Source organism: Nerophis lumbriciformis, linkage group LG33 (assembly GCF_033978685.3).
Source record: "Nerophis lumbriciformis linkage group LG33, RoL_Nlum_v2.1, whole genome shotgun sequence".
Classification (NCBI taxonomy): domain Eukaryota; kingdom Metazoa; phylum Chordata; class Actinopteri; order Syngnathiformes; family Syngnathidae; genus Nerophis; species Nerophis lumbriciformis.
The window spans coordinates 5,699,004-5,720,122 of record NC_084580.2 but is presented as its reverse complement, the minus strand read 5'-3'; positions in this window follow the sequence as shown (position 1 = coordinate 5,720,122).

Sequence of the window (21,119 nt, the reverse complement as noted above, 5' to 3'; positions counted from 1 at the left end):
ACTAACTTGCGTCATGGCAAAACTTACAAAAGATAATTGTTCTAGGATACATGTTTCCAGGCATTATTAGACAAGTTGCATGTTTGGTGTAGGATTTATGTTGAAAAACTTTTTTATTGCTTTTTTCGCATTATCTCAGGATTTTAAGAACATTACTGTCATAATGAGTAAAAAACTACTTTTTGTGTTTGCAAGCCTTAAAATAGCATATGTTTAGTGTAAAACTCACAAGGATGCATTGTTTTAGGCTTTATTGGCCTATTTGCATGTGTTATTATGAATTTATGTTTAAATAACTGTCAAATTGAATGTAGCAGGTATACTGTCATTATGAGAAAAACCCAATTGTTGTTTTTGTAAACTTTACCAAATTACCTGATTATGGTAAAACTCACATAGATACAAAATTACAGGCATTTTTAGACTTAGTGCATCTTTAGTTTTGGAGTTATGTTTATGTAACTTGCATATTTGGTATGACAGTTATACTGTCATATTGAATTGAAAAAACTAACTTGCGTCTTTGCAAAACTTACAAAATATTATTTTTCGAGTAAAACTAACAAAGATACATGTCTCCAGGCATTATTAGACATTTTGCATGTTTGGTGTAGGAAATATGTTGTAAAACATTTTTATTGCTTTTTTCGCATTTTCTCAGGATTTTAAGAACATTACTGTCATAATGAGTAAAATACTACTTTTTGTGTTTGCAAGCCTAAAAATAGCATATGTTTAGAGTAAAACTCACAAGGATGCATTGTTTTAGGCTTTATTGGCCTTTTTGCATGTGTTATTATGAAGTTATGTTTAAATAACTGTCAAATTGAATGTAGCAGTTATACTGTCATTATGAGAGAAACCCAATTTTTTTATTTGTAAACCTTACCAAATTACATGATTCTGGTTAAACTCACATTGATTCAATATTTTAGGCATTTTTAGACATAATGCATGTTCAGTTTTGGAGTAATGTTTATATAACTTTCATATTTGGTATTACAGTTATACTGTCATTATGAATTAAAAAAAGTAACTTGCGTCTTTGCAAAACTTACAAAAGATAATTTTTCTAGTGAAACTAACAAGGATACATGTTTACAGGCATTATTAGACATGTTGCATGTAGGATTTATGTTGAAAAACGTTTTTATTGCTTTTTTCGCATTATCTCAGGATTATAAGAACATTATGAGTCATAATGAGTAAAAAACTACTTTTTGTGTTTGCAAGCCTTAAAATAGCATATGTTTAGAGTAAAACTCACAAGGATGCATTGTTTTAGGCTTTATTGGCCTATTTGCATGTGTTATTATGAAGTTATGTTTAAAAAACTGTCAAATTGAATGTAGCAGTTATACTGTCATTATGAGAAAAACCCAATTTTTGTAGTTGTAAACCTTACCAAATTACCTGATAATGGTAAAACTCACATAGATACAAAACTATAGGCATTTTTAGACTTAATGCACTTTGGAGTTATGTTTATATAACTTTCATATTTGGTATGACAGTTATACTGTCATATTGAATTAAAAAAAACTAACTTGCGTCATTGCAAAACTTACAAAAGATTATTTTTCTAGTAAAACTAACAAATATACATGTCTCCAGGCATTATTAGACATTTTGCATGTTTGGTGTAGGAATTATGTTGTAAAACATTTTTTGTTGCTTTTGTCGCATTATCTCAGGATTTTAAAAACATTACTGTCATAATGAGTAAAAAACTACTTTTTGTGTTTGCAAGCCTTAAAATAGCATATGTTTAGAGTACAAACAACAAGGATGCATTGTTTTAGGCTTTATTGGCCTATTTGCATGTGTTATTATGAAGTTATGTTTAAATAACTATCAAATTGAATGTAGCAGTTATACTGTCATTATGAAAAAAAACCAATTTTTGTATTTGTAAACCTTACCAAATTACCTGATTCTGGTTAAACTCACATAGATACAATATAACAGGCATTTTTAGAAATAATGCATGTTCAGTTTTGGAGTTATGTTTATAAAACTTTTATATTTGGTATGACAGTTATACTGTCATTATGATTTTAAAAAACTAACTTGCGTCATGGCAAAACTTACAAAAGATAATTGTTCTAGTGAAACTAACAAGGATACATGTCTCCAGGCATTATTAGACAAGTTGCATGTTTGGTGTAGGAATTATGTTGAAAAACATTTTTATTGCTTTTTTCGCATTATCTCAATATTTTAAGAACATTACTGGCATATTGAGTAAAAAACTACTATGACAGTATACTGTCACATTCAATCTGACTGTTATTTAAACATAACTCCTAAACCATGCATGCAAAATGTCTGGAGAAATGTATCTTTGTAAGTTTTACTGGAAAAAAATAGTTTGTAAGGTTTGTAAAGACACAAGTTAGCTTTTTTTTACTCAATATGACAGTATAACTGTCATACTAAATATGAAAGTTGAATAAATATAACACCAAAACCAAACTTGCAATCCGTCTAAAAATGCCTGTAATATTGAATCTATGTGAGTTTTACCAGAATCAGGTATTTTGGTAAGGTTTACAAATACAAAAATTGGGTTTTACTCATAATGACAGTATAACTGCAACATTTGATATGACAGTTATTTAAACATGACTCCTAAACCAAACATGATAAATGGCTAATAATACCTGGAGAAATGTATCTTTGTGAGTTTTACTGGAAAAAAATAATTTGTAAGGTTTATAAAGACACAAGTTAGTTTTTTTTTTATTTAATATGATGGTATAACTGTCATACTAAATATGAAAGTTATATAAATATAACTCCAAAACCAAAATGCATTATGTCTAAAAATGCCTGTAATTTTGTATCCGTTGGAGTTTTACCAGAATCAGGTATTTTGGTAAGGTTGACAAATACAAAAATTAGGTTTTACTCATAATGACAGTATAACTGCCACATTCAATATGACAATTATCTAAACATAACTACAAAACCAAACATGCATTATGTCTAAAAATGCCTATAATTTTGTATCCACGTGAGTTTTACTAGAATCAGTTGTTTTTGTAAGGTTTACAAATACAAAATATTAGTTTTACTCATAATGTCAGTATACTGTCACAATCAATCCGACAAAATGGCTAATAATGTCTAGAGGAATGTATCTTTGTGAATTTTACTGGAAAAAAATATTTTGTAAGATTTGTAAAGACACAAGTTAGATTTTTTTACTCAATTTAACAGTATAGCTGTCATACTATAAATGAACGTTTTATAAACATAACTCCAAAACCAAACATGCATTATGTCTAAAAATGCCTGTAATATTAAATCTATGTGAGTTTGACCAGAATCAGTTGTTTTTGTAAGGTTTGCAAATACAAAATATTGGTTTTACTCAGTATGACAGTATACTGTCACATTCAATCTGACAGTTATTTAAACATAACTCCTAAACCACACATGCAAAATGGCTAATAATGCCTGGAGATTTGTATCGTTGTGAGTTTTACTATTAAAAATATATTTTGTAAGGTTTGCAAAGACACAAGTTAGTTTTTTTACTCAATATGACAGTATGTCATACTAAATCCTTCCATGTTCTTCCGTTTATCCGAGGTCGGGCTGCGGGGGAAGCAGCCTAAGCAGAGAAGCCCAGACTTCCCTCTCCCCAGCCACTTCATCCAGCTCTTCTCGGGGGATCCCGAGGCGTTCCCAGGCCAGATATAGTCTTCCCAAAATGTCCTGGGTCTTTTTCCCCGTGGCCTCCTGCCGGTCGGACTTGCCCTAAACACCTCCCTAGGGAGGAGTTCGGGTGTCATCCTGAGCAGATGCCCGAACCACCTCATCTGTGTCCTCTCAATGTGGAGGAGCAGCAGCTTTCCTCTGAGTTCCTCCCGGATGACAAAGCTTCTCACCCTATCTCTAAGGGAGAGACCCGCCACCCGGCGGAAGAAACTAATTTCGGCTGCTTGTACTCGTGATCTTGTCTTTTTGGTCATAACCCAAAGCTCATGACCATAGGTGAGGATGGAAACGTCGATCGATCGGTAAATTGAGAGCTTTTCCTTATAGCTCAGCTCCTTCTTCACCACAACGGATCGATATAGCGTCCTCATTACTGAAGACGCCGCACCGATTCACCTGTGGATCTCACGATCCACTCTTCCCTCACTCGTGAACAAGACTCCTAGGTACTTGAACTCCTCCACTTGGGGCAAGATCTCCTCCCCAACTTGGAGATGGCAATCCACCTTTTCCCGGGCGATAACAATGGACTCGGACTTGGAGGTGCTGATTCTCATACCAGTCGCTTCACACTCGGCTGCGAACCGATCCAATGAGAGCTGAAGATCCTGGCCAGTTGAAGCCATCAGGACCACATCATCTGCAAAAAGAAGAGACTTAATCCTGCAGCCACCAAACCGGATCCCCTCAACGCCTTGACTGCGCCTAGAATTCTGTCCATAAAAGTTATGAACAGAATTGGTGACAAAGGGCAGCCTTGGCGCAGTCCAACCTTCACTGGAAAGGGGTCCGACTTACTGCCGGCAATGCGGACCAAGCTCTGACACTGATCATACAGGGAGCGACCCGCCACAATAAGACAGTCCGATACCCCATACTCTCTGAGCACTCCCCACAGGACTTCCCGGGGGACACGGTCGAATGCCTTCTCAAAATCCACAAAGCACATGTAGACTGGTTGGGCAAACTCTCATGCACGCTCAAGGACCCTGCCGAAAGTATAGAGGTGGTCTACCGTTCCACGACCAGGACGAAAACCACACTGTTCGTCCTGGATCCAAGGTTCGACTATCCGGCGTAGCCTCCTCTCCAGTACACATGAATAGACCTTACCGGGAAGGCTGAGGAGTGTGATCCACGATAGTTGAAACACACCCTCCGGTCCCCTTCTTAAAGAGAGGAACCACCACCCCGGTCTGCCAATCCAGAGGTACCGCCCCCGATGTCCACGTGATGTTGCAGAGTCTTGTCAACCCCATGCATCCAGAGCCTTAAGGAACTCCTGACGGATCTCATCCACCCCCGGGGCATTGCCACCGAGGAGCTTTTTAACTACCTTGGCAACCTCTTCCCCAGAAATAGGAGAGCCCACCACAGATACCCCAGGCACCAGGAAGACGTGTTGGTGGGATTGAGGAGGTCTTCGAAGTATTCCCTTCACCGATCCACAACATCCGCAGTCAAGGTCAGAAGAACACCATCCGCACCATACACGGTGTTGACAGTTCACTGCTTCACCTTCCCGAGGCGGCGGATGGTGGTCCAGAATCGCTTCAAAGCCGTTGTCGTTTTCCATGGCTTCCCCAAACTCCTCCTGCCTCCGCGACTGCTGAAGCCACACTTCGCTTGGCCTGTCGGTACCTGCCCGCTGCCTCTGGAGTCCCGTGAGCCAAAAGTACCCGATAGGCTCTTTCTTCAGCTTGACGGCTTCCCTCACTGCTGGTGTCCACCAGCGGGTTCTGGGATTACCGCCACGACAGGCACCAAACACCTTGCGGCCACAGCTCCAATCAGCCGGCTCGACAAGCAAGGCACGAAACATGGTCCACTCAGACTCAATGTCCAGCACCTCCCTCGTGACATGTTCAAAGTTCTTCCGGAGGTGGGAATTGAAACTCTCTCTGACAGGACATTCTGCTAGGCGTTCCCAGCAGACCCTCACAATGCGTTTGGGCCTGCCAGGTCTGTCTGGCATCCTCCCCCACCATCGGAGCCAGCTCACCACCAGGTGGTGATCGGTAGAAAGTTCTGCCCCTCTCTTCACCCGAGTGTCCAAAACATGAGGCCGCAAATCCGATGACACAACTACTAAGTAAATCATGGAACTGCGGCCGAGGGTGTCCTGGTGCCAAGTGCACATATGGACACCCTATGTTTGAACATTGTGTTTGTTATGGACAATTCGTGACAAGCACAAAAGTCCAATAACAAAACACCACTTGGGTTCAGATCCGGGTGGCCATTTTTCCCAATCACGCCTCTCCATGTTTCACTGTCGTTGCCAACATGAGCGTTGAAGTCCCCCAGCAGAACAAGGGAATCACCCAAGGGAGTACTCTCCATTACTCCCTCAAGGGAATCCAAAAAGAGTAGGTACTCTGAGCTGCTGTTTGGTGCGTACACACAAACAACAGTCAGGACCGGTCCCCCAACCCGAAGGCGGAGGGAAACTACCATCTCGTCCACTGGGTTAAAGTCCAACGTGCAGGCTTTGAGCCGGAAGGAACAAGAATTGCCACCCCAGCCTCTCATTGCTTGCAATGCCAGAGTGGAAGAGAGTCCAGACCCTGTTGAGAGAACAGGTTCCAGTGCCCTTGCTGTGCGTCGAAGTGAGTCCAAATTATACTAGCCGGAACTTCTCCACAGCGCGCACCAGCTCAGGCTCCTTCTCTCCCAGCAAGGTGACGTTCCACGTCCCAAGAGCTAGCTTATGTAGCCGATGATCGGACCGCCAAGTGCACTGCCTTCGGCTGCCGCCCAGCTGCACCCGACCTCTATGACCCAGTGGTGAGCCCATTGGAGGGGGGGGGCCATGTTGCCTCTTCGAGCTGAGCCTGGCCGGGTCCCGTGGCCCCATGCTCGCCATCCTGCTTGACCTCTGGGCCTGGCTCCACAGGGGAGCCACGGTGACCCGCGTCCGGGCGAGGAAAAATCTGGGTCCTCGATTTGTACTTTTCATAAGGGTCTTTGAGCTGCTCTTTGTCTGATCCCTCACCTAGGACCTGTTTGTCTTGGGAAAACCTACCAGGGGGCATAGAAGCCCCCGGACAACATAGCTCCGAGAATAAGTGGGACACGCAAACTCTGTAACCTTTGTAAGGTTTGCAAATACAACAATTAGTTTTTACTCACTATGACAGTATACTGTCACACTCATGACAGTTATTTAAACATACCTTTCACACATGTAAAATGGCTAATAATGCCTGAAATCATGCATCTTTGGGAGTTTTATTCGAAACATATGCTTTTTTAAATCTTGCAAACACAAAAAGTAGTTTTTTACTCAATGTGACAGTAATGTTCTTAGAATCCTGAAAAAATGCGATAAAAGCAATAAAAATGTATTTAAACATAACCCCTAAACAACACATGCAAAATGGCTAATAATGTTTGGAGACATTTGTTAGTTTTACTAGAAAAATTATCTTTTGTAAGGTTTGCAAAGACACAAGCTAGGTTTTTTTATTCAATATGACAGTATAACTGTCATACTAAATATGAAAGTTGTATAAACATAACTCCAAAACCAAACATGCATTATGTCTAAAAATGCCTATAATATTGTATCTGTGTGAGTTTTACTAGAATCAGTTGTGTTTGTAAGGTTTGCAAATACAAAAATTAGGTTTTACTCACGGTGACAGTAAACAGTCACACTCAATATGACAGTTTTTTAAACAAACACATGCAAAATGGCTAATAATGCCTGGAGAAATGTATATTTGTTAGTTTCACTAGAATAATGATCTTTTGTAAGGTTTGCAAAGACACAAGTTAGTTTTTTTTACTCAATATGACGGTATAACTGTCATACTAAATATGAAAGTTATATAAACATAAATCCGAAACCAAACTTGCAATTCGTCTAAAAATGCCTGTTATAATGAATTGATGTTAGTTTTACCAGAATCAGGTATTTTGGTAAGGTTTACAAATACAAAAAATAGATTTCACTCAAAATTTTTGTAAGGTTTGCAAATACAAAATATGAGTTTTACTCACTATGACAGTATACTGCCACATTCAATATGATTTAAACATAACTCCTAAACCACACATGCAAAATGGCTAATAATGCCTGGAGATATGTATTTTTGTGAGCTTTACTATAAAAAATATATTTTGTAAGGTTTGCAAAGACACAAATTAGTTTTTTTAGTCAATAGTATAACTGTCATACTATATCCTTCCATTTTCTTCCGCTTATCCGAGGTCGTGTTGCAGGGGCAGCAGCCTAAGCAGAGAAGCCCAGACTTCCCTCTCCCCAACCACTTTATCCAGCTCTTCTCGGGGGATCCGGAGTCTTCCCAATATGTCCTGGGTCTTTTCCCCGTGGCTTCCTGCCGGTCGGACTTGCCCTAAACACCTCCCTAGGGACGCGTTCAGGTGGCATCCTGAGCAGATGCCCGAACCACCTCATCTGTCTCCTCTCAATGTGGAGGAACAGCGGCTTTACTCTGAGTTCCTCCCGGATGACAGAGCTTCTCACCCTATCTCTAAGGGAGAAACCCGCAACCCGGCGGAAGAAACTAATTTTGGCCGCTTGTACCCGTGATCTTGTCCTTTCGGTCATAACCCAAAGCTCATGACCATAGGTGAGGTTGGAGATCGTAGATCGATCAGTAAATTGAGAGCTTTTCCTTCTGGCTCAGCTCCTTCTTCACCACAACGGATCGATATAGCGTCCTCATTACTGAAGACACCGCACCGATCTCACGATCCACTCTTCCCTCACTCCTGAACAAGACTCCTTGGTACTTGAACTCCTCCATTTGGGGCAAGATCTCCTCCCCAACCTGGAAATGGCACTCCACCCTTTCCCGGGCGATAACCATGGATTCGAAATCGGAGGTGGTTATTCTCATCCCAGTTGCTTCACACTCGGCTGCGAACCGATCCAATAAGAGCTGAAGATCCTGGCCAGTTGAAGCCATCAGGACCACATCATCTGCAAAAGCAGAGACTTAATTCTGCAGCCACCAAATCGGATCCTCTCAACACCATGACTGCGCCTAGAAATTCTGTCCATAAAAGTTATGAACAGAATCAGTGACAAAGGGCAGCCTTGGAGGAGTCCACCCTCACTGGAAAGGGGTCCGACTTACTGCCGGCAATGCTAACCAAGCTCTGACACTGATCATACAGGGAGCGACTTGCCACAATCAGACAGTCCGATACCCCATACTCTCTGAGCACTCCCCACAGGACTTCCCGGGGAACACGGTCGAATGCCTTTTCAAAGTCCACAAAACACATGTAGACTGGTTGGGCAAACTCCCATGCACACTCAAGGACCCTGCCGAAAGTATAGAGCTGGTCTACCGTTCCACGACCAGGACGAAAACCACACTGTTAGTCCTGGATCCGAGGTTCGACTATCCGGCGTAGCCTCCTCTCCAGTACACATGAATAGACCTTACCGGGAAGGCTAAAGAGTGTGATCCACGATAGTTGAAACACACCCTCCGGTTCCCCTTCTTAAAGAGAGGAACCACCACCCCCGGGCTGCCAATCCAGAGGTACCGCCCCCAATGTCCACGCAATGTTGCAGAGTCTTGTCAACCAAGACAGCCTTAAGGAACTCCGGAAGGATCTCATCCACCCCCGGGGCATTGCCACCGAGGAGCTTTTTAACCACCTTGGCAACCTCAGCCCCAGAAAAAGGAGAGCCCACCACAGATACCCCAGGCACTGCTTCCTCATAGGAAGATGTGTTGGTGGGATTGAGAAGATTTTCAAAGTATTCTCTCCACCGATCCACAACATCCGCAGTCAAGGTCAGCAGAACACCATCCGCACCATACACGGTGTTGACAGTGCACTGCTTCACCTTCCTGAGGCGGCGGATGGTGGTCCAGAATCGCTTCGAAGCTGTCCGGAAGTCGTTATCCATGGCTTCCCCAAACTCCTCCCATGTCCGAGTTTTTGCCTCTGCGACTGCTGAAGCCGCACTTCGCTTGGCCTGTCGGTACCGGTCCGCTGCCTCTGGAGTCCCATGAGCCAAAAGGACCCGATAGGCTCTTTCTTCAGATTGACGGCATCCCTCACTGCTGGTGTCCACCAGGGGGTTCTAGGATTACCGCCACGACAGGCACCAAACACCTTGCGGCCACAGCTCCAATCAGCCGGCTCAACAAGAGAGGCACGGAACATGGTCCACTCAGACTCAATGTCCAGCACCTCCCTCGTGACATGTTCAAAGTTCTTCCAGAGGTGGGAATTTAAACTCTCTCTAACAGGAGACTCTGCTAGGCGTTCCTAGCAGACCCTCACAATGCGTTTGGGCCTGCCAGGTCTGTCCGGCATCCTCCCCCACCATCGGAGCCAGCTCACCACCAGGTGGTGATCGGTAGAAAGTTCTGCCCCTCTTTTCACCCGAGTGTCCAAAACATGAGGTCGCAAATCTGATGACACAACTACAAATTAAATCATGGAACTGCGGCCGAGGGTGTCCTGGTGCCAAGTGCACATATGGACAACCTCATTTTTCCCAATCACGCCTCACCAGGTTTCACTGTCATTGCCAACATGAGCGTTGAAGTCCCCCAGCAGAACAAAGGAATCACCCGAGGGAGCACTCTCCAGTACTCCCTCAAGGGAATCCAAAAAGAGTGGGTACTCTGAGCTGCTGTTTGGTTCGTAAACACAAACAACAGTCAGGACCGGTCCCCCAACCCGAAGGCGGAGGGAAGCTACCATCTCGTCTACTGGGTTAAAGTCCAACATGCAGGCTTTGAGCTGGGGGGGGGGGGACAAGAATTGCCACCCAGCCTCTCATTGCTTGCAATGCCAGAGTGAAAGAGAGTCCAGACCCTGTCGAGAGAACAGGTTCCAGTGCCCTTGCTGTGCGTCGAAGTGAGTCCAACAATACTAGCCGGAATTCTCCACAGTGTGCACCAGCTCAAGCTCCTTCCCTCCTAGCGAGGTGACGTTCCACGTCCCAAGAGCTAGCTTATGTAGCCGATGATCGGACCGCCAAGTGCCCTGCCTTCGGCTGCCACCCAGCTCACACTGCACCCGACCTCTATGACCTAGTGGTGAGCCCATTGGAGGGGGGACGGCCAGGGGACGGCCAGGCCCCGTGGCCCCATGCTCGCCATCGTGCCCGACCTCTCGGCCTGGCTCCACAGGGGAGCCACAGTGACCCGCATCCGGGCGAGGAAAAATCTATGTCCTCCATTTGTACTTTTCATAAAGGTCTTTGAGCTGCTTTTTGTCTGATCCCTTACTTAGGACCTGTTTGTCTTGGGAGACCCTACCAGGGGGAATAGAAGGACACGCAAACTCCTCTACCACGATAAGGTGGCGGCTCAGAAAGGAAGTTATATAAACAAAACTCCAAAACCAAACATGCAATATGTCTAAACATGCCTGTAATATTGTATCTATGTGAGTTTTACTACAATCGCTTGTTTTTGTAAGGTTTGCAAATACAAAAATTAGGTTTTACTCACTATGACAGTATACTGTCATACTCAATAAGACAGTTATTTAAACATAACTCCTAAACAACACATGCAAATTGGCTAAAAAATGCCTGGAGAAATGTATCTTTGTGAGTTTTACTGGAAAAAAATATTTTGTAAGGTTTGCAAAGACACTTTTTTTTTTTCTTTTTTTACTTAATATGACAGTATGGTAAGAGTGTCCGCCCTGAGATCGGTAGGCTGTGAATTCAAACCCAGGCCGAGTCATACCAAAGACTATAAAAATGGGACCCATTACCTCTCTGCTTGGCACTCAGCATCAAGGGTTGGAATGGGGGTTAATTCACCAAAAATGATTCCCGGGCGCGGCCACCGCTGCTGCCCACTGCTCCCCTCACCTTCCAGTGGGTGATCAAGGGTGATGGGTCAAATGCAGAGAATAATTTTGCCACACCTAGTGTCAGAAAGTGTTTTAGTCTTATCTTATTCTGACGCAGTTTTGAGATGTTTGATTTCCTGTGCTCTTATTTTGGCGATGCAGTCTGAGACGTCATTTCCTGTTTGTAGCGTTACTGTAATATGGGCTCTTGTGTAAACAGCATTATGTGCGTTCCTGACTAAAATGTAAGTATACGTCTAATATAGCACGGTTATTAATGCTAAAATGTCTATAATGTGTTAGATGTAGCCTTAAACGAGTGTTTGTTTTCAACAATGTTTCTGCTTGACGATATAATTCGCCAGCTCATCTTTCGCTCTGTTAATACTTCTTGTCACACAGTAGTTACCATCTCTTACCACTAGATGGCGACACAGACCACGTTTAAAGCACTGTCTAATTCAACCGTGCTTATTCCCCATTCATCTCTAATGGACTGCTTTAATAGTCCATGTACATTTGTTTGTATATTTGTTTTATAACAAATATACAAATATTTATATATATAATTCAACCGTGCTTATTCCCCATTCATCTCTAATGGACTGCTTTAATAGTCCATGTACATTTGTTTGTATATTTGTTTTATAACAAATATACAAATATTTATATATATAAATCAACAGTGCTTATTCCCCATTCATCTCTAATGGACTGCTTTAATAGTCCATGTACATTTGTATGTATATTTGTTTTATAACACATTGTAGAGTATATTATATTATATATAATATTATACATATTGTTGTATTATTGCATATTATATTGCCTAAATGTATCCTAATCATTATTTGTATGTGTTCCCTTTTGACCACACACACACCCCACACACACCTATCCTACAATTGTTCAACTTCATAATTAAAGAGTGCCTGAAAGCCTCTCTGTGCCCTACTCTCTGACCGGAGTCCTTGTCCTAAGAAGATATCAGACCAGCATTCCGCATCCAGAGTAACCTACTCTATCACATGGTCCTTCGAGCCGGATTGATAATCATCTGAAGACAACATGGAGTCAAACAAGCCTCTGCAGATCCAGCAGCACGTTCTAGACCCCAGCGAGAGAGACAACTGCCAGCACATCTTGATGACTATGAAGTTGGATATCAATCTCAACATACATCAACCATAGCGTTGATATTGGAGCCCCACCCACTGGGAGGAGAGCATCATTTCCATGAAGCCCATCACCTGCTTCTCAACGCAGTAGAGCCAAAATTCAGTGTAGTTCCTGCTCGTCAGCCAGGAGGTCCATCACTGAGGGATTATCAGACCTACAGACTGCAATGTTGGAGGAAAGAGTAAAACAAATGGAACTAGCGGAAGTGCACAGACAAATAAAAGAGGAAAACATAGCTGATGAGCAGTATCAGCTTCTGGACAAACAATCCCGAGAAGCTCTCAGTCAAAGGGAGGAACTTCTGAGAGAACATGAAAGGCAGCGACATAAACTGGATGAGGAGGCGCAGATGGCCTTAAAAACGAAAGAGGCAATTACGAGACGTCTTATGCTGCAACATAAACTGGTAGAAAAGGAAATGGAATTGGAGAAAGCTGCTCTAATTACATCCTTCTTAAGGGAGGATAAACATAGTTTTGTCTTATCCAGGCCTTTTAGCGAAAGTGAGTTCAACCTTCGGTTCCCAGCTGATCTAAATGGAGCACCACCATACTCACAAGGTGAGCTTGGATCTCGACACACTAGTCCAGCAGCAAATGCTCTACCACTAGCCCTTCCAGCCACAGCAGTTGATCCCACCATCGCAACCAGTCCGCCTTTACCCCAAGTCCAGCTTGTTCCTCCAGATTATCAGCCTTCTACTACCGCAACTCTGAGGTATCAGCCACAGCCTACTTTTGCATACCACATCTCCTCCTACCATAGTCCCTGCCACAGTTTACCCACTGCAACAGCCAATTAAGCAGAATGCAGTCTTGCAGCCTCACCCTAATCCTCCAATGCCACCTTTATTGCAGCCGTTGACAGCACCGTCACTCGGCTCCGGGTCAGCACCCGGTACCGACCTAATGGAAGTCCTAATAGCTACTTCATAAGGACTTCCAAGACCTACCTTGCCCCAATTTACATCTGGAAAAGAGTCAGACTTTGCACTGCTCAAAATGGCATTGGATAACCTGCTAAATTCACATGCCCACCTCACAGAGCAGTTTAAGTATAAAATGCTGTTGGACCACTTAAAGCTGCCAAGTGCCTACAAGTTAGCACAAGCTTATATGTATGATCCCAAGCCATATTCATCCGCTCTGCAAGCACTTCAAGATAAATATGGACAACCTCGACAGCTGGTGCAGAGTGAGTTAGGAGCCATGTTGAACTCCCCTCCAATCAGATATGGAGATCCGGACGCATTCGACAATTTTGCCCTGTCAGTCCAAGCGCTAGTGGGCATGCTTCGTTCCCTAGAGGGTGAAAATGGCTATGAACTTAGATGTGGCTCTCACGTCGATAGACTACTCAGCAAATTGCTCGCCAACTATAGAGACAGCTTGTTGAGTATAACTTGAGCAACGGTATTCTGAGAACTGGAACAGACAGAACATACACGCACGCTGTCAGACTTCTCCACTTGGCTTCAGTTAAAGTCTCAAGCAAAGCAAATCTCATCGAGAGCAGCCTACATGTTCCAAGACCAGCCAACCATCTAATGTGTATTACAACACAGAGAGCCAAGTTCAAGCTACAACGTCTGTTCCAGCTCACAGTATCAATTCAGCCAATCCTAAATCCAGCCCTAAGCCATATTGTCCATACTGCGACAGCAATGAACATTATTTGAGCTTGTTTCCCAAATTCAAAACCCTTTCTGCATCAGAAATTGCCACATGGATCAAAGACAGAAACTGTTCGAGATGCGGCAGTAACCACGCACCTGAGGCATGCACTCTTAAGACGCCCTGTAAAGTGTGCAAGCAGCAGCATCTTACTGTGCTCCACAATGTGTGCCATCAAGAATCCGAGAAGGTGCTGATGGTCAGCACCACCCCAGACACTGTCTATGTTAACTGTCCAAACCGCCCACAAAAGGTCATGTTAAAGTTAGTCCATGTGTGTCTCTACAATGCTGAACAGTCCTTAGAAGGCTTCGCTATCCTCAATGACGGATCAGAGAGGACACTTATACTTCCATCAGCTGTACAGCAACTCCATCTGACTAAAGAGCCAGTGAACCTTCCGTTGCGTACTGTTCGACATGAGGTGATCTACCGATAAGGAGCTGCTGTCTCATTTGAAATATCCCCAGCTCATGTGCCCAGAGAAAGATACAAAATCCACCAGGCATTCACGGTTGACGAGTTAAGTCTTTCCGGGCACAGCTATCCTGTCAAATCACTCATGCGCAAATATTCCCATCTGCAAGGACTTTCACTTCCACTGGTCAACAGAATCCAACCATTACTTCTCATTAGGTCGGATTTCCCACATCTACTCATCCCCAAACATCCAGTAAGAGCTGGTCCACCTGGAAGCCCTGTCGCAGTGTGTACTCCTCTTGGATGGTCATTACAAGGTCCAGCCAACTTAAACCAACTTCCTGGTGAATATTCCCACTGCTACTGCACTATGTCTCCCAGCTCTGAGCTCCAGCGCCATATAGAACGTCTGTGGGAAGTCGACATATCCCCTCATGTGAACATTAAAACTGTCACTTGCTCCAAAGAAGATCAACAGACCCTCCTTGAGCTTACCCAACCGAACCGATGGGGTCAAGGCCCACAGTTTCTCCTTCGGCATCCCGACACATGGATACATTTGAAGGAAGCTCAAGAACAAGACGAAGAGGAACTCCGAAAGACAGTGTTTTGTGGAGTCACAACCTGTACTACACCCACAATGTTTATCTCCAACATAGATAACTGGGACGATCTTATTAAAGCCACTCATGAGAGCCTTCACGGGGCGGATAGCAACCAGGAAACTTCCGCAATGACAGCTGCAGAAGCACAGGAGGCCGAAGTTCACCTGCTAAGACAATCACAGAGCGAGGCCTTCCCTGAAGAAGTGAAAATCATTTCTGCTGGCAAACCTATCTCCAAGCAAAGTCGCCTCGTCATGCTCGCCCCTGAGTATGATAAAGCGGTCGGCCTGATGAGAGTGGGAGGCCGGCTCCGAAGAGCAGAGGAATTAGATCCCGATGCTATACATCCTATCATCCTTAATCCCAAACACCATGTCACCAAACTCCTCATCAAAAGGTATAACAACCAACTTCTCCATTGAGGTCATGAGCGAGTGTTCGCGGAAATGAGAAGGAGGTTCTGGATTCTAAGAGGAAGAGAATCCATTAAACGGCACCAGCACAGCTGTGTGGAATGTCAAAAGTGGCGCGCAAGCCCTGTAGTTCCTCAGATGGCCGATTTGCCCCCTGCACGACTCCGTCTATATAAGCCACCATTCTGGTCTACAGGAGTTGACTGCTTTGGCCCATCAAGGTGGTTTCGGCGAACAGAGAAGCGATGGGGGATTATATTCAAGTGTGTGACGACAAGCTGTGCGTATCTCGACTTACTTGAAAGCATCGACACTGACGCTTTTCTAATGGCACTACGCCGCTTTATTGCTCGTCGTGGCAAGCCATTTGAAATCCTGGCCGACAGAGGAACTAATTTCCGAGGGGGCGCTGCTGAGTTGAAGGCAAGCTTTCAGACCTTGGAAGAGCCTCTTCAAGAACAACTGGCAGGACAAAAGATCGAGTTCCGCTTCAACCCTCCAAGCTCCCCACATTTTGGAGGAACCTGGGAAAGAAAAATTAAGTCAATAAAGGCCGCTCTCCAAATGGTACTGCGAGATCAGACTGTGTCAGAACCTGTACTGCAAACTGTACTGGTTGAAGTGGATAGGATACTCAATGCTAAGCCGCTTGGGCACATTTCCTCAGATGCTGCTGATCCAGACCCAGTCACTCCAAATCTACTGCTTATGGGACGACGAGATGCATCGCTTCCACAGGCCATATATGTATGCAGTGATCTACTGAGCAGACGGCGATGGTGACACATCCAGGTACTAGCGGACCACTTTTGGTTCAACTTCATTCGATACCATCTTCCTGACCTGCAGAAGCGGTCCAAGTGGCATAAGGACACGGACAAACTAACCACTGGACAAGTCGTGATGGTGGTTGACCCGCAACTACCCAGGTCCCAGTGGTCAATCGGCAGAGTCGTCAAGACCTGCCCTGGTACAGATGGCCGAGTCCCAGCAGCCCAAGTGAAGATCAAGGGACAGACCGGTTGTACGCCTGGTGCGGTTGCCGGCTTGGGAAGATGAGAATGACGACTAACATAACACTTTCCTTCGAAGTTCAAATTTATAGCTAAATTTGGGGACGGCTGTGTCAGAAAGTTTTTTAGTCTTATCTTATTCTGACGCAGTTTTGAGATGTTAGATTTCCTGTGCTCTTAATTTGGCGATCTAGTCTGAGACGTCATTTCCTGTTTGTAGCGTTTCTGCGTAATATGGGCTCTTGTGTAAACATCATTGTGTGCGTTCCTGACTAAAATGTAAGTATACGTCGAATATTGCACGGTTATTAATGCTAAAATGTCTATAATGTGTTAGATGTAGCCTTAAACGAGTGTTTGTTTTTAACAATGTTTCTGCTTGACGATATAATTCGCCAGCTCATCTTTCGCCCTGTTAATACTTCTTGTTACACAGTAATTACCCTATCCTACCACTAGATGGCGACACAGACCACGTTTAAAGCATTGTCTAAATCAACAGTGCTTATTCCCCATTCATCTCTAATGGACTGCTTTAATAGTCCATGTACACTTGTTTGTATATTTGTTTTATAACACATTGTAGAGTATATTATATTATACATAATATTATACATATCCTGTTGTATTATTGCATATTATATTGCCTAAATGTATCCTAATCACACACCCCACACAACTATACTACAATTGTTCAACTTCATCATTAAAGAGTGCCTGAAAGCCTCTCTGTGCCCTACTCTCTGACCGGAGTCCTTGTCCTAAGAAGATATCAGACCAGCATTCCGCATCCAGAGTAACCTACTCTATCACACCTCGTGTGTGTGTGACAATTATTGGTACTTTAACTTTAACTTAAGTATAACTGTCATACTAGATATGAAAGTTATGTAAACCTAACTCCAAAACCAAACATGCATTATGTCTAAAAAATGCCTGTAATATTGTATCTATGTGAATTTTACTAGAATCAGGCGTTTTGGTAAGGTTTAAAAATACAAAAAATAGGTTTTACTCATAATAACAGTATAACTGCCACACACAATATGAAAGTTATTGTTGTGTACAGAGAAGAGAAGGAGGCGACAACCAGGGCACAACTGCGGTTCACAAGGTTTATTTAAACCTTTGATGATTACGTGGCGTGTGTATGCTACTCTAAGTGAATGAGTGTAGACTATGTGTAATATTATTAGTGTAAATGTTACCAGGGGTTGTTGTCTGTGAGTGTTGGTTGTATCTTTCGTCGAGTCCAGAGGGGCAAGGCGAAGAGGCAGCTCGTGAACAGGAAAGAGGTCGAGGGCAGGAGCGAGGCAGCGTGGTCTGGGTCCGAGCAGGGAGGTAGTGGATCGAGGAAGACAGTCAGGAATCCGGATGGATGTCGAGAGGCAAGGTACGATCACGGAAGACAGGGGAGTCACTGCGGAAGACACAAGGGACATGAACAAGGGAGACACGGAGAGAGCAAATAGCAAAGCACAGGAGAGGGAATGCCAGACGTGATGTTACTGGGAAGATTAGCGACGTTCTGGCAAAAGTTCCTCAGGTCTGCTGGTCTTTATGCCGCTCCCCCTCGTCAAGTCCAGGTGCTCTGATCAGGTGATTGATAGCAGGCTTGTTGCTAAGTGGGCGTGTTGTGCTCAGCACAGCAGAGGCGTGTCTGAGCATGCTGCCAGCAGAGCTGCCTGCAGCTCCAGTTGCAGAAGAAACGTGGGTTCGACTCCGCGTCATGACATTAAACAAAACTTCTAAACCACACATTAAAAATGGCTAATTATGACTAAAATATTGCATACTTGTGAGTTTTAGTCGAAACATATGCTTTTTTAAGGCTTGCAAACACAAAAAGGATTGTTTTCCTCAATATGACAGTAATGTTCTTAAAATCCTGAAATAATGCAAAAAAAGCAATACAAATTTATTCCATCATAATTCCTAAACCAAACATGCAAAATGTCTAAAAATGCCTATAATAATGAATCCATGTGAGTTTTACTAGAATTTCTTGTTTTTGTAAGGTTTGCAAATACACAACCTGGGTTTTACTCACTGACTCCATATGACATTTATTTAAACATAACTCCTAAACCACACATGCAAAATGGCTAATATTGCCTGGAGAAATGTATCTTTGTGAAGTTTACTGGAAAAAAATGTGTTTGTAAGGTTTGCAAAAACAAAAAGTAGTTTTTTTACTCAATTTGACGGTAATGTTCTTAGAATCCTGAGATAATGCGAAAAAAGCAATACAAAAGTATTCAAACACACCTCCTAAAACAAACATGTAAAATGTCTAAAAGTGCCTGTAATATTTATTAATCTTTGTGAGTTTTACCAGAATCGGTTGTTTTTGTAAGGTTTGCAAATACAAAATTTAGGATTTACACATAATGACGGTATAACTGTCACACTCAATATGACAGTTATTTAAACATAACTCCTAAACCAAACATGAAAAATGTCTAATAATGCGTGAAGAAATGTATCTCTTACTAGAAACATTTACTTTTGTAAGGTTTGCAAAGAGACCAGTTACTTTTTTGACTCAATATGACACTATAACTGCCACACTCACTATGACAGTTATTTAAACATAACTCCTAAACTACACATGCAAACTGGCTAATAATGCCTGAAATTTTGCATTCTTGTGAGTTTTACTCGAAACATATGCTTTTTAAAGGCTTGCAAACACAAAAAGTAGGTTTTTTACTCAATATGACAGTAATGTTCTTAAAATCCTGAGATAATGTAAAAAAAGCAATAAAAATGTATTCCATCATAATTCCTAAACCAAACATGCAAAATGTGTAAAAAAAAAATCCCTTAATATTGAATCAATGGGAGTTTTACTAGAATCAGTTGTTTTTGTAAGGTTTGCAAATACAAAAATTAGTTTTTACTCACTGTGACAGTATACTGTTACACTCATTATGACAGTTATTTAAACATAACTTTCACACATGAAAAATGGCTAATAATGCCTGGAATATAGCATCCTTGGGAGTTTCATTCGAAACATATGCTTTTTTAAATCTTGCAAACACAAAAAGTAGTGTTTTCCTCAATATGACAGTAGTGTTCTTAGAATCCTGAGATAATGCGAAAAAAGCAATAAAAATGTATTTAAACATTACTCCTAAACAACACATGCAAAATGGCTAATAATGCCTGGAGACATGTATCTTTGTTAGTTTTACTTGAATAATGATCTTTTGTAAGGTTCGCAAAGACACAAGTTAGTTTTTTTTTACTCAATGACAGTATAGCTGTCATACTAAATATGAAAATTATATAAACATAACTCCAAAACCAAACATGCATTATGTCTAAAAATGCCTGTAATATTGTATCCATGTGAGTTTTACTAGAATCAGTTGTTTTTGTAAGGTTTGCAAATACAAAATATGGGTTTTACTCACTATGACAGTATACTGTTACACTCATTATGACAGTTATTTAAACATAACTTTCACACATGAAAAATGGCTAATAATGCCTGAAATAATGCATCCTTGGGAGTTTTATTCGAAACATATGCTTTTTTAAATCTTGCAAACACAAAAAGTAGTGTTTTCCTCAATAAGACAGTAGTGTTCATAGAATCCTGAGATAATGCGGAAAAAAGCAATACAAATGTATTTAAACATTACTCCTAAACAACACATGCAAAATTGCTAATAATGCCTGGAGACATGTATCTTTGTTAGTTTTACTTGAATAATGATCTTTTGTAAGGTTTGCAAAGACACAAGTTAGTTTTTTTTAGCTGTCATACTAAATATGAAAGTTATATAAACATAACTCCAAAACCAAACATGCATTATGTCTAAAAATGCCTGTAATATTGTATCCATGTGAGTTTTACTAGAATCAGTTGTTTTTGTAAGGTTTGCAAATACAAAATATGGGTTTTACTCACTATGACAGTATACTGTCACACTCAATCTGACAGTTATTTAAACATAACTCCTAAACCACACATGCAAAATGGCTAATAATGCCTGGAGAAATGTATCTTTGTGAGTTTAACTGGAAAAAAAATATTTTGTAAGGTTTGTAAAGACACAAGTTAGTTTTTTTTTACTCAATATGACAGTATAACTGTCATACTAAATATGAAAGTTATATAAACATAACTCCAAAACCAAACATGCATTATGTCTAAAAATGCCTGTAATATTGTATCCATGTGAGTTTTACTAGAATCAGTTGTTTTTGTAAGGTTTGCAAATACAAAATATGGGTTTTACTCACTATGACAGTATACTGTTACACTCA